Source organism: Eurosta solidaginis, unplaced genomic scaffold (genome assembly GCF_040869045.1).
Source record: "Eurosta solidaginis isolate ZX-2024a unplaced genomic scaffold, ASM4086904v1 ctg00000339.1, whole genome shotgun sequence".
Classification (NCBI taxonomy): domain Eukaryota; kingdom Metazoa; phylum Arthropoda; class Insecta; order Diptera; family Tephritidae; genus Eurosta; species Eurosta solidaginis.
In genome coordinates this window covers 1,003,779-1,017,593 of record NW_027136884.1, presented here as the reverse complement: position 1 = coordinate 1,017,593, position 13,815 = coordinate 1,003,779, and the positions used below count along the sequence as shown (strand labels likewise).

At 32.8% G+C, this 13,815-nt stretch overlaps 1 protein-coding gene across 1 annotated transcript in view; it reads right to left on the bottom strand.

Moving 5' to 3' along the window:
• LOC137235651 (TSET complex member tstC-like) overlaps positions 1–13,815 on the bottom strand; it is a 129,215-nt gene that overhangs the window by 643 nt on the left and 114,757 nt on the right. The window lies entirely within an intron of this gene.

Below are 13,815 nucleotides of genomic sequence, written 5' to 3'. Positions count from 1 at the left end.
AATATGCTCTTGCTTGAAATGTATCTGGGCTTGAGAAAATGACACTAACAGTTTTTTGTATCTATTAACCCTTCGAAAATTTACCTGCTAATTAACTGATATACGAATACTAACACATATGTATGTACCAGTAGGGTACTTAAGTATTTAATGGATAAATTTACTTGAATGCTTATAACTTTTGTATTAGTCCATCGATTTTGTTCAGTGAAAGCTTATGGTTTTCGTAATAAAACAGAGAGAAGAAAAAAAAATCTGCTAAAAAGTTTTCGAGATCCTTCCTCGCAAAGTACACATTTTTACAAAAAAAATTGGAAAAATCTGTAATGGTTGTTTGTTATCTTTGAATCTGCAGGGCCTAGCAAATTCTATTTATTACCTTTTAAAAGCTTCAAACCATTTTGGAATTGCTCAGTTCGTTCTTGAGATATATATGATTAAGTGGACTCAATTTTTGTTTTTTTTTTGAAAAAACAGTAATTCGTAAATATCTCAAAAACATTACCATAGAATTAAAAATAACCTTGATTTTCAGATTCAGGGGGTGATTTTACATTGGAATTTCATAATGGTGTCTCTGGTGCAGAAAAAAAAAATGGAATTTGTGATCCAGTGTAATTAAAAAATTATCAATAACAAAAGGCGCCACATTTAAGCACAGAATGTCAGTCAATATAGAGGAGTGCCGCTGCAGTTAAGTCAGGAGGCGATATACAGCAAAATTGTTATGGTTTCAGCTTTGTGTAGATTTATTTGTTTTGTATTGTCTTTGATTCTTTAGCTTTTTGTTTTCAAACGCCTTTGTTTGTTATACAAACAGGAAGCACGCACATGCAGCGTGCCACATGTGTCCCACGATATTGCTGCACATGTGTGGCGATGTGATGTTTGAAATTTAGCTGTTACCGACAATATTAGAAAACTTCATCTACGCGCTTGCCGCTCTCGCCACGCTGCCATGACCACACAAAGACAAAATTAACTTAGTGTTTTGAACCCGTAATTGTGGAATAATTAGATGAAAAAGGAAATTAAGAAAACACTTTCAAGGTTTTTTTTGTGTTAAAATTATATACATTTTTTCTGTACATACTTTATCTTCTCTTTATTTCCGAGGTGGAATAAAATAATAAATACAATGCTGAAAAATAAGGGGTAATAAAGTTAGATACATGAAAATTCATAACGACACCTCTGTAGTAAATTTTTCGTTTGCTCTTGCTTTATCTAATATTTTTTATTGAATGAATGTTTTTACAATAGATCTTTAAGTTTCTAAAAATTTACATTAACTTGCTTTGTTTCATAAGGTATTTCTATAAACTTGCAACAGTTCGTCCATCCTGACATGCAATCGCCCGATTGTTTCCTGATTTTTATTTAATAACCAAGACTTCATATTTGCTACTTCCCATATCCCTTCATATGGAACCTGGCTAACTTGAAATCCTTCAACATCCTTTAACAGGTGTCGGCCATTTGGCAGAACTTTCGCTACTCTATAAGGTCCTTTAAATTTTGGAGCCATTTTTTTACATGCCCCTGAAATATTTATGTAATTCTTCACCATGACGTAATCTCCTTCGTGATAAGCTTTTAAAATCCTACCCCGACCTTTTTGAGATTTATTATACTTCTGACACTTTTCTATATTTTTTGCTGCTCTAGACCGTATCACTTCTAAATCTCTCTCTTCCTCGTTTATATAAAATCTTCAAGTTTTTCTTTTATAAAATCTATTACTGCTCCTTTTTATGGTATACCAAATAATAGAATACTAGGTGTTGTACCTATGCTTCGATGAAAAGTGTTATTCAAAACAAATTCAATATTCGGCAGGACTTTATCCAAACTATATGCATTTCCAGCATTAGTAATTTTGGAAATCGTTGGAGCTATAATACGATTTACTCGCTCTACGTGTCCATTAGCTTGTGGAGATTCCGTAGCTATTTTAATATGTTTTATATTATTTGTGTCCATAAATAATTGAAATTCTTTTGAAGTAAAGGCACTTCCTCTATCCAATATTAAAGATTTCGGTCTACCATATGCATTGAAATATGACATTAGACAACTTATAACTTCACTAGCCCCAGTATTTCGTACACCAAACAGCTTTGAAAATTTTGAGAAACCATCGACCACAAGAAATATGTATTTTTTTACAATTCTTTAACAATATTGGACCAAAGTGATCTATATGTATCATTTCAAAAGGTCATTCCCTTTCGGGATATTGTGTAAGAGTCCTTGACGAGAACCATTTTTTTGAGAGAATGTAATACACTTTAAACAATTTCGAATATGTGCTTGAATTTTCTCTTTCAATTTATGAAACCAATAGGATTTAGATATTGCATGATAAACTTTATAACATCCTAAATGTCCCATTTCATCATGATAAAGTCGTAGAATATTTCCTTCCATTTCTTGTGGTACATAAAATAAAATTGCCTTACCTACTTTGCGATAAATAAGGCCATTTCTTATTTCAAATATTTTACTTTCCTTCTTCTCTAACTCTTTCATAATTTGTAAAATTATCTTGTCTCTATTCTGGCAAATTGATAAATTCTGTTCAAAAGTATTTTCTTCTAAAACTAAGACATTAGAAATCCTACTCAACGCATCCACATGTTGCATCCGTGTACCACTACGGCGCTCTAGTTTGTAGTCAAAATTTTCTAGCTCCAGAGCCCGTCGCGCTATCCTAGGATTCACTTCCCGTTTGTTTAAAGTTAACGATAATGAATTGCAATCAGTAACAATTCAAAATCTTAACCCTTGTAAATATATTCTAAACCTCCTTAATGCGTAAATTATCGCCAAAGTTTCTAATTCGAAACTGTGATACTTGGTTTCTGCATCAGTAGTGCATTTTGAAAAGTAAAAAATTGGGTGGAATTTCCCATCCCCTTTCTTTTGCAAAAGAATAGCGCCAAACCCTTGAGAGCTTGCATCGGAATGCAATACAGTCACGTCCTTTGGATCATATATACATAATGTAGGTGCTTCCATCAACTTGATCTTTAATTTTTCGAAACATTCCAATTCTTTCTCACCAAACTTAAATCTAACATCTTTTCGTATTAAATTATACAATGGACTAGTTTCAATTGAAAACCCTTTAATAAACCTCCTAAAATATGAACAGAGTCCTAAAAAGCTATGCACATCCTTACTATTTCTTGGAATAGGGAAATTCTTAACTGCATCTACGTTATTTTTATCGGCCCTAATAGCATCTTTTGTAATCCAATAACCTAAATATCTCAATTCCGATTTCATAAGTTTACACTTATCAATTCTTAGTTCCAATTTGTTTCTCACCAATCTATCGAATACTTGCTTCATAATCTCTAAATGATCATTTTCAGTACTTGTTGCAACCATTATATCGTCCAACTAAATGGCAACTTTTCCCGCGCGTATGAGATCATCAAATACATAATTTAAAAAACGCTGAAAAGTGGAAGGGGCATTCTTAAGCCCAAATGGCATCCTACAAAATTCGTATTGGCCCAAAGGAGATACAAACGAGGTGTATTTTATAGGATCTTCGTTCATTCGTACATGGTAAAATGCACTCTTTAAATCTAATAAATACTTTTTTATTAACTAATCTATCTAAAAGATCGTTAACTAATGGTATCGGATAGTTATCTTTCAATGTATTTTTGTTTAAAGTTCTGTAATCTACACAGAGCCGTATATCACCAGTTTTTTCCGCACTAATACAATTGGTGAACAGTATTCCGATCTACTAGGCCTAATCACATTTTTCTGCAATAAGTCATCTAATATTTCTTGAAGTTTTTCCTTTTCATTGTAAGCTAGTCTTCGTGGAAAGGCTTCTCATTATTCAACAAAATTTTCATTTCACATGTAGTTTCCGGTTCATCAGGGCGTTCACAGCACAAATAGCATTCTTTAAACATTTTATAAAGTTTCCTTTTCGTATCATAACTTATCTCATCATTATCAATACATGTGTCCTTTTCCTCAATACTAATTTTTATTAAATTATAACACTCATTTTCATAATAATTATATTCTTCTTTTGTACATATATTTGGATAAAGTTTTAATGCGCATTTAGTAATTTTCAAGTAATCTCTTCCTAAAATTACCGGATATGTCATTGTGTCATCCGGAACAACATACAAAAAAAAATCTACATCTTTTTCATTATACGAAATGATACATTATAGTTTTCCAACTATTTGAAGTTGACTTTTATTTATTCCAAAAATTGCGTTTCAAAATAAAAATTTTTTAAAAGAAGAACATAAGGCACGAACTGTTGTCGAATAAAGCTGATGGGACTACCAGTGTCAATTAAGGTACCTAATGTTGAACAAAAATTATATACATCCCTAATAAAACTATAACTTATATACCTTACATAATCATCAGGATATTTGTTATATTGATCGTCAACATGATGTATCTTCTTTTTAGGACATTCAACTGCATAATGGCCCATTTGTGCACACACATGACATGCTCCTTTTTCGCGTTTTGGCATGCGGCATTCGGCTGCCAAATGCTCCAGGGAATTACAAACTCAGCTTTGATTGTTGACTTGTATTAGTATTATTATTTAAATTATTATCTACTCGTTTTTTATTAGGTAGTTTAACTCCTTGAAAAGCTTCAAGTAAACTTTGCTTATTTTTAAAACGTTGCCTGTTTGCTTGCGATCGCAAAAAATAATCAGGAATTCCCTCTACAATGTGTTCTATTAAATCAGCATCATTAATTGAAAATTTGTTAGATAAAATCAACTTTTCGTTGAAATATTCCTGAAATGACTCATTACTCTGCCATTTCCTTGTTCTAAACTCTTTCATTAAGACTAACCGGCTTGAGCGATCTTCAAATAATAACTGCATTTCTATTAGTAAGTTTACAACACTCATTGACATTATATCAGATCGCGAATAAAACCATTTTAAAGCTCGACTTTTCAACTTAATGGAAATGAGCGCTTTCATATTATTTTCGTTCAAATTGTACGCCTTCTGAACACTTATTAACTGAGCTTTCCATTGCTGGAAATAATCACGGTTTCCGGAAAATTCAGGGATTATTTCTTTTGCTAACATAAAATTGCTCGTACTGGCAAAACCTGCTCCTAAACTTGCTTCTATTCCACAATTATTTTGACTTAGTTCGCAATTAGCCTTTCTCAATATTCCGTTTTCTTTTTTAAGCAACTCGTTTTCCTTTTTCTGTAACTCATGTTCGCATTTCATCAGTTCTATTTCTCTTTTAAATAACTCCCACTAATTTTTCTGACTACGTACTCCATTTTCTTCCATATTTTCTCTTTCTTGATTACGATCACGTCCCGCATCACATGCATCAGCACACACGTAACGCTCGTCATCCTCACACACTACGGTATAATTTTTAGCACTTGCATCGCCTGTATTAATACTTTCGACATCGCATGCGTGACTATTTGCTCTACCGATTTCAATGTTTTTTACAGGCAGAAATTCACCTAAATTTGGCAAACTAGCCACACGAACATCAATTCGTTTTTGTTCCACTAGTCTCTTCTCCAAATTTGCACAGCATTGTCTTCAATTGCGCGACTGTATAAGATTTTAAATTATTTAAAATATCATAATTAGGCGTGTCCATCACTTCTGAAAATTGTAGTAAATTTTTCGTTTGCTCTTGCTTTATCTAATATTTTTTATTGAATTAATGTTTTACAATAGATCTTTGAGTTTCTAAAAATTTACATTAACTTGCTTTGTTTCATAAGGTATTTCTATAAACTTGCAACAATATGTAAATGTAATCAAAATTCTTTCCTTTTCGGGGTAGACATGGTGATCCATTTTCCATTTTCGCTTCTCACATTATTTTACTTGAATGTTGTCGGAATGCAGATGACTGTTAACACCACGGTATGATTTGAAACTGCAAACTAAATGAGTGGTTAAAAGGCACTAAACTACGTCTGCACGTTCTGGAAATTTGTGCTTTGACGGTCATAGTCTGCTCATCTCGGGAGCGACTTGATATAACCACCTCCTCTGGGACTGGTATCGAGCGATTCTCACACGAAAATTATTTTCAGCGAATTGCCCTCTACCTGTTCCCACTTCCTCTTAAACGTATCACTTTTTTCTTGAAGCTATAAGGAGACTCCCAGAAGCGTAGATTTTTTTAAATCGATTTTGATGGTGATGCAAAATATCACCATTACGGCATTAGCCCGACCATTGCGGGAAGGGTTTGAAATGACCACGTTCAACTTTCTAGGTCATCAAACCCCCTCCGCCAGTGGGGAACTTTAGGTCGCCACAGCTTCGCCTGCTGAATAATCGGGACTCACCATATGTAGTTGTGGTTCATAATTTGATATAAATTGCTGTGGCAACCCCCTGAAAGGGTTGAGCTGTACAACCCCTGCAATCAAACTTCCTCGTGCTCCATTCCAATAGCTTGCTCTCCCGGTCGGTTGCATCTACCAAGGCTCCCATGTGCTGGATAATTATTAAACCTACGCCATACTTTCTCTCCTTCAAAGTCAAAGCTAGCTTATACATATATAAGCCTGCAGGAGAGATGCTTACCTAAGCCTACTCATTACTAATGCTAGAGAAATTTATTTTGGTATAAATTCTACGATAATTTCAAAATTATTATTAGGATATTTACAGGGTAATTTCTGGACTGTTACGGGATTGCTTTCTGGATATTTCCAATACTGCCTTGGGATAGTTTTCTGAACAATTGCGCAATATTTCGGGATAATTTCGGTAATTTAATCGAGATTATTCCATAATAGTTTTCGGGATTATTCCGGAATTACGTCGATAATTTAGAAAATTTCAGGACTATTTCCGGTGTTCATTTGTAATGATTTAGTCATATTTTTGGGAATATTTCCAGAATTTTTCGGAATCAGTTTAGGACTATTCCAGGATCATTGCCGAATTATTGTCAGCATAGTTTCGAGAATGCTTTGGTATAATTTTAGCGATATTAGAATCGTACTTTGGAGCCAGAATTTAACTACAAGCACGCCCACTTTTTCGACGTCGAAAATTTACAAAATGGAGTAAATTACTAGCGTATACTGATACACTGTTAAAATTTGGATAAATTATTCCTGTTAGTATTCTCTATCGCACAAGTCACTTATTCGATGCCGGAGATATCGCCGTTTTTTCGAATTCTTATCAGCCTTCGGGAAGAACTATTCCCCCAATGCGAGACGATATTTAGATACGAAAGCGACACAACATTTAGAAACTATTCCGAGAGAAATGGAAGTAACTAAAACGATAAGACGAAAAGTATCGAGGAAGCTAGTATTTTTGTATCGCAAAAGTAGTTAATTCGATAGAATAATTTGGGATGTTGAAATTGGCAAAGAAGATTTGTATTGATGTGAGAAAATATTTTGACAAAAGTGGGCAAGTCTTAAGCAAAGAGAGAAATCATTGCCAATGTCTTGGCAACGCTGGATCAACAAGAAGCACCACTGGGAAGTCAGATAATTCAAAAAATGCGAACGAATTCGTGCCCCATAAGCAAGACTGCGACGTATGTTCCTGCAAGATAATAGAGTAGAGAAAACAATGGGATTTGCTCACCTTTGTTTGGGCCTTGTACCATAATAATTGAAAAGAATTCTCAAAAATTCTTAAAAATAAAGGAAAATTCAAAATGTTACATTTATCGTCTCAATATCTGCTTAAAGGAAAAATTTTCGTTCAAATATTCGTTTGTTTGTGAAATGAATTTATATCGCCTTATTAACTACAAAACGTATCGAATTATTTACATCTTGGCGAAAGACTATACAATTATCCGAAACACGCTAGCAGGGATAGATCCTTACATGTGTATACATCTACATTTGCTAGTAAAAAAAAACGCTTATCATCAATTAGATATTGTTAAGGAGTTCCATCTGGCGGCACATTTAAGTTGCAACTAAGTATAATGAATAGTAGTACAAATTTTCTGTGCAACAATTTCATAAGTTTAAATAAAGTAACATATAAAGTTTAGCAGACCATATAAAGTTTAAGTGCATATGTATATACATGTATAAAAAAAACACAGAAAATGTTAGTAAAATTGTTGGAAACGGGCCTGACACTGCCTTCATTTCAAATTGGCACATATAAATCGTAACCAGCTGGATATATAAGTAAAGTTTGGTTCTACTCGAACTAAGTCATTAATCCATTTCTAAATTTAAATTTTACATATTTTCAGCGCTTAATTCTCAATTTCGCTTTAATTGTTCACTTTAACATTTTGACTCCGTAAATCTGATACTTTTTGTAGCATTTATGTATTTCAAATATAAATAAAGACGCATTAATTTAGAAATTTTCAAAATAACACTACAACAAAAAGTATCATGCTAAACTGAATTACTTCAATTTGCTATTGTTTAAAACCGCAATCATTACTAACAAAAAAGAAAAAAACAAAAAATTTAAGCGCACAGTTGAATATAAAACTTGTAAACAAATAACATTTGAAATTACATAACTAAATAAAACATTCGTGTGTTGGCTGCTATAATATCAATCTATCCAAATTTATGTAAAAAGCAGCAATACAAACTAAAATCAAAATTTCGTTATTTGATATGCATACCGAATAATAAACTTACGAGTGATAAATCGTAAACAAAAAATCTAAAAGACAAAAATTGATGTTTCCGAAGTATCACACCAATAATTAAAAACACGAAAATTGTATGCAGGAGTACAGATTTTTCCAAATATGAATAACAGATAGTTTGGGCAACAACACAGCAGTAAAATGTTTTGCTAAAATGTGCAAAATTTGTTAAAAAAAAAATCAAAAAAAAAAATATATATTAAAAAAAAAAACTCGCAACCACATGAAAAATTACTGATTTCGAATATTTTCGTGTTATTTTTGATTGTGCTGCTGTGCTGTGTTTGTTTATTGTCTAATTGATTTTGCACGTTGTTCACGCTTGATGATTAAATGTAGTTGTTAGAAATACATTTCATTGCTATAGAGCTTTTCCAATGCAAACGTGCATATATACATACATACAAAAAGAGATCTTTCTGTCTAACCATGCGACTTGTTTTCATTCCATCCTATTAGATTACAATTTCATTCCACAACGGATAACAATATTATTATGTGCACATATATATATATATAGATACGTCTGTATGTATGAAGTGCTTCATTAATGTTAGCTTTTCTAGACACGTGAAATATTTTTGATGCGAAGCTATTTCGAAAAATGTATTTAAGTTTACTTTATAATTTCTAGGCATTATTATTAAACTAGCAGACCCGACACACGTTGTTTTGTCCTTACCATGGTGTAGCTGCATAAATTTTAAGAAGTTTTTATTTTTTACTCTACCTCCCCCTCTCCGGTCCAGCCGTTTTGAAGGAGTTCAACCACATGGTGAGGTTGGGTTGAAGTGGCTGCCTCCGTTGTCCAAGCGGATACTCACGTAGGCCGTTGTGACCCGCTGTGCTACCACGCGGGGGCCCCTATTACCTATTTCTCTACTTCCGAAGAAGAATGTTTAGACACCAGTGAGGCTAAACCAGCGCGTTTGTAAACCATAAACACTGTTACACGTGAATTCTATATATAAGATTCTTACTAAACGAGATTTTTGAGTATCTTATAAAAAAGGTTTACCCAGACCCTTAAAAACTTTATTTCAGTTGTTTTTGTTGTAGCGATAAGGATACTCCCCAAGAGTCTTGGGCAGTGTTATCGATGTGGATGGTCCTTTGCCGGATGCAGATCCAGTACATTCCGGTAACAAGCACCATTAAGGTATTAGCCCGACCATCTCGCGAACGATTTATTCCTTTAGTATTTCGTGTCTTGCTTTTGTCTTTTGCTCTCTATTTATCTATCAATCCTTCGAAATTGTTCAAGATTACGAAATGCTAGCTTTCTTAGTCGTAAAATGCTAGGGAAAGTTTTATTTTATTCAGTCCGTATATATACTTACTCTACATATAATAAGCTTGACTAAAAGTTCATAAAAACACGCTTAAACTTCCCAGCTTTGCGAGACTTTAAAATGGTAAGCTACACAAGTCTTATAAAGTTTTTATTTTTATTATAGTACTAATATTAAGAAAGTTTAGCCAAAAGCTTCCGTGTACTGAATTTCTCTTAAAACTTGAATAATGTCAAATTATCGGAGTTGCCATGGATATTTAAACCTTATTTTTGTTTGAAAGAAGAAATAAAGGCAACTTGTTGTTTGTCAGCCTGCTAGTTTTGCGAGATTGTGGGCTCAAAATAGAGTTCAGGGTCCTAGCAATAACTCTATGTGACTATTATCATTATGATAAGTTTTTTCTTATTTGAAATTAAGTTTTTTATAATTTTTTTCTTGTATTCGAACATTTTCTTCTATTATAATTAAAAGCTTTTTCAAATATTTTTTTTTGTGTTTTGTGAAACGCGCTAACTCAAAACGAAAATTATTACAGGCTTAGAGTAGCTCTGATTTAAGTTTCTTTGTAAATATAGAACTTCGCATTCTTTCATAAAAGTTTCCGTTGGCGATTGAAAATAGAATTTTAGCAGCATTTAATTAGCTCTTCAAAAAAAAAAAAAGCTTCAAGCTCAAGCTAAACCAGAACTTTAAAAATTAACAAAAAAGCTTCTAAAAACATGAAAAAGCTTGTGACAAACTACAAAATTGTTGATATAAAAGCAGAAAACACACCATGATGAAGTGAAAAGTAATTCCAGAAAATTATAAAAGGCTCGGAAAGAAAATTATAGAGAAAAGCTCTCTTTTCAAATCTTTTTGAAATATAAAACTTTTAAAAGGTTAGGAAGGCCATTGAAACTGGCTTTACTTCAATAGTGTCATAACTCAAAAAACATGACTTTTGAGTTAATAACATATCATGTGCTATAAAAATGAAAATATGCCTTTATATGGGCAACATATGTCAGTTAAAATCTTTCAGTGGCTCTCCTGGAAACTTATGTTTTTTGAGTTATGACACTATTGAAGTAAATGAGCGATATAATGAGCTCTCCCACAAATACATACGTACTATGAAACCTAAACAGTACATCACATCATCAGTTGGTTCAAGGGCTGATCATTGTTTATCAAGATCCCTATTAGAAAAGCTCTTGATGTAAGTAGCGTTTTAAAATAGAGTTTATGGAAAGCTTCTAAGTAAGCTTTTATTAAATTTGATCTAAATTTCTTAAGGAAAAATATTCCTGCTGGCCTTGCATATGACTTCACGCACACATGTATGAATAGCACGCCATTGTGCTCATATACATATGTATTATTCAATAAACGAGCATTTGATTCGATTGTCATGCGTTGCATTTGAAATCATTCTATAGTATAGAATCTATACAACATTTAATTTGTTTATCAGCATTTTTCTTTGATTTGATATTATTTTGTAATCTCTGTCACGCCGTAAACAGCACAGTGGTTGGTTGTCAGGAACAGCTGACAGTAACGTTTTACATAAAAACATGATTTTTGGTGAATAAAAAAGAAGAAGCTTATGAATATACACAAATGATTAATTTGTATACATATTTGCAAATATATATATGTATATCTATGTATGTGTATATCAATATATGCACATGCAGAGGCTTTGTTAATATAGCGCGTAAGCTGCTACAACCGGCTTTTTCAAAAAAAATAACTAAGCGTATAAATATATAGGAATGCCAACAACTCGCACGTAAGCTTCGTAAATTAGCCAACACCAAGCCGGCAGTGTTGGTAACGCCCAAAAACGCCTAGATGTATGCTTCCACACATAGATTTGAACAAAAAAAAAACAATGTATACGTATGCACATATAGTGTGTCTGAAGCTGCTTCATTAAGTACATTTTACTATCAGCGCCTCAAGCTGTGTATTTAAAATTGCTTCTTAAGTGAGCAAGCTTGATTTTTTCATATGTATGTGTCTGCATTTTTGCGTCTAGCGGCTGTCACTCCGCAAAAGATGAGGCGTTGCATTGTATATGAACTTAGCAAATGAATACAGCTGTGGCCCAAAAATTAGGAGCACCAAACATTTACGAATTTGAGTAATAATAATGCAGTAAAACTATTTACCAGAAGTCACTCTTAAAAATAATCTACCTACGTTTGCGCATATGCATGAGCTCTGCAAATGGGGCCTTCAGTTATTTCACGCGGGAGTTTTGTAGATCGAGAGTATCAGTGTATCTGCAACGCGTAGTCCAAGATCGGCCGTCCAATTATTTTTATGTCGTCAACAGTTCTTTTCGTCTTTTCCCCAAAAAGCTGCCAACAGCCACTTGTATGGCCTTCAGGAATCTTGAGTTTCCAACATTCTGAAGGACTATAACCTAAAGTGGACGAACAATTGTTATCTTTTTATGTCAAGTTTATTTAATAGTTATTTTACGAAGTCGAAAGTTAGATTTTCGAAAATACTAAAAGATGTTATATAATTACCTATCCAAAACATATGTATGGTTTTTCGAACTAATTTCGCAAAACGGAGTAATTTTCTTTTCGCTTATGGCTTGTTCTTAAAAAATTGGGTTTGGCTCTTAAAATGGTTAATGCTCTTATGAATGTAGGCGGTTTTTTTCAAAATCTTCATAAAATCAATCCACTCACACAAATTTTTTCGAAATTTTCGATGTTGAAAAAGTGGTCGTGGTTTATTTTCATGTTCAATTTTTTCGATATTGATATATTTTTGGTTCTGAAAAATAAGTACACTAAATTTAGGAGATATATCTAAAATTATCGTTTTAGCGGACGAATATGTTTTAATCGAAATCTTTTTCGGCACTAAAAAATTTTTATATGGGGAGGCCTAGATCCCTTTTTTTGCAGTTACAACCCTTAATAACGTGTTAAAAAATTGTATTTTAAAGAAATAACTGCGAAACCTTGTTAATGTGGTGTACTTGTTTTACTATACACAGCTGTAACGTACACACATGTAGAACAGCGAGCAGACAAATTGCAGTGACATATTTTCTTTCTAATTTTGTCAATTAAGATCTTTTTATATTTTCGATATTTTAAGAAAAAATGCCTATACATTTTTTTAGCTGAAACCATCAAAACCAATTCTGAAAACGTTCTCGAAAAATTCGAAAAAATTTTACGAAAATTTAGAAAATTTTACTTCGAGCTCTCTGAAATTTTTCTGAGTTTATTTTAGCATGATCACTTTTAGTTCACTAAAAATTTCAAAGACCTCCAAATAAAATTCGAAATTTTCGTAAAATTTTTTGGAGTTTTCGAATATTTTCGAACATCTTTTCGAGATTTATGTGCAAAATTTCAATAACAGAATTAATAGAAAATTTGTAATAAAATACCAAAAGTAAAGATTCCTTTAATTCAACTGACGAAATTTCAAACAAATTCCCACTGCTTTTTTTCTGTACGCTGCTGTATACATAAATATCTGAGTATGTATATGAATGTAGTCCTGTAGTCTCAGTAATGGATTTGTGGCCCAGCAAAAGCTCTGATTGCTTTGATTTTTCACCAGAGGCGAGACTGACTGATAGAATAAGAAACTCAAAACAAAAAAGAGACAAAAAAAAATGTTGAAAAATTATTTTGTTACTCTTGTTGCATGCTAACGCGTGCATTGCTTGCAGCTTACTGCACCAATCATGTGGCCCTATGCGTCTATTCAATTTATGTAGATGAATTGTTGCTGTTGGTTCCATGCAAATGCCGTGCTTCATTAAAAGAAAAGAAAAAACAATATATTTTTATTATGCGCCTGACAAATGATGATACTTTCT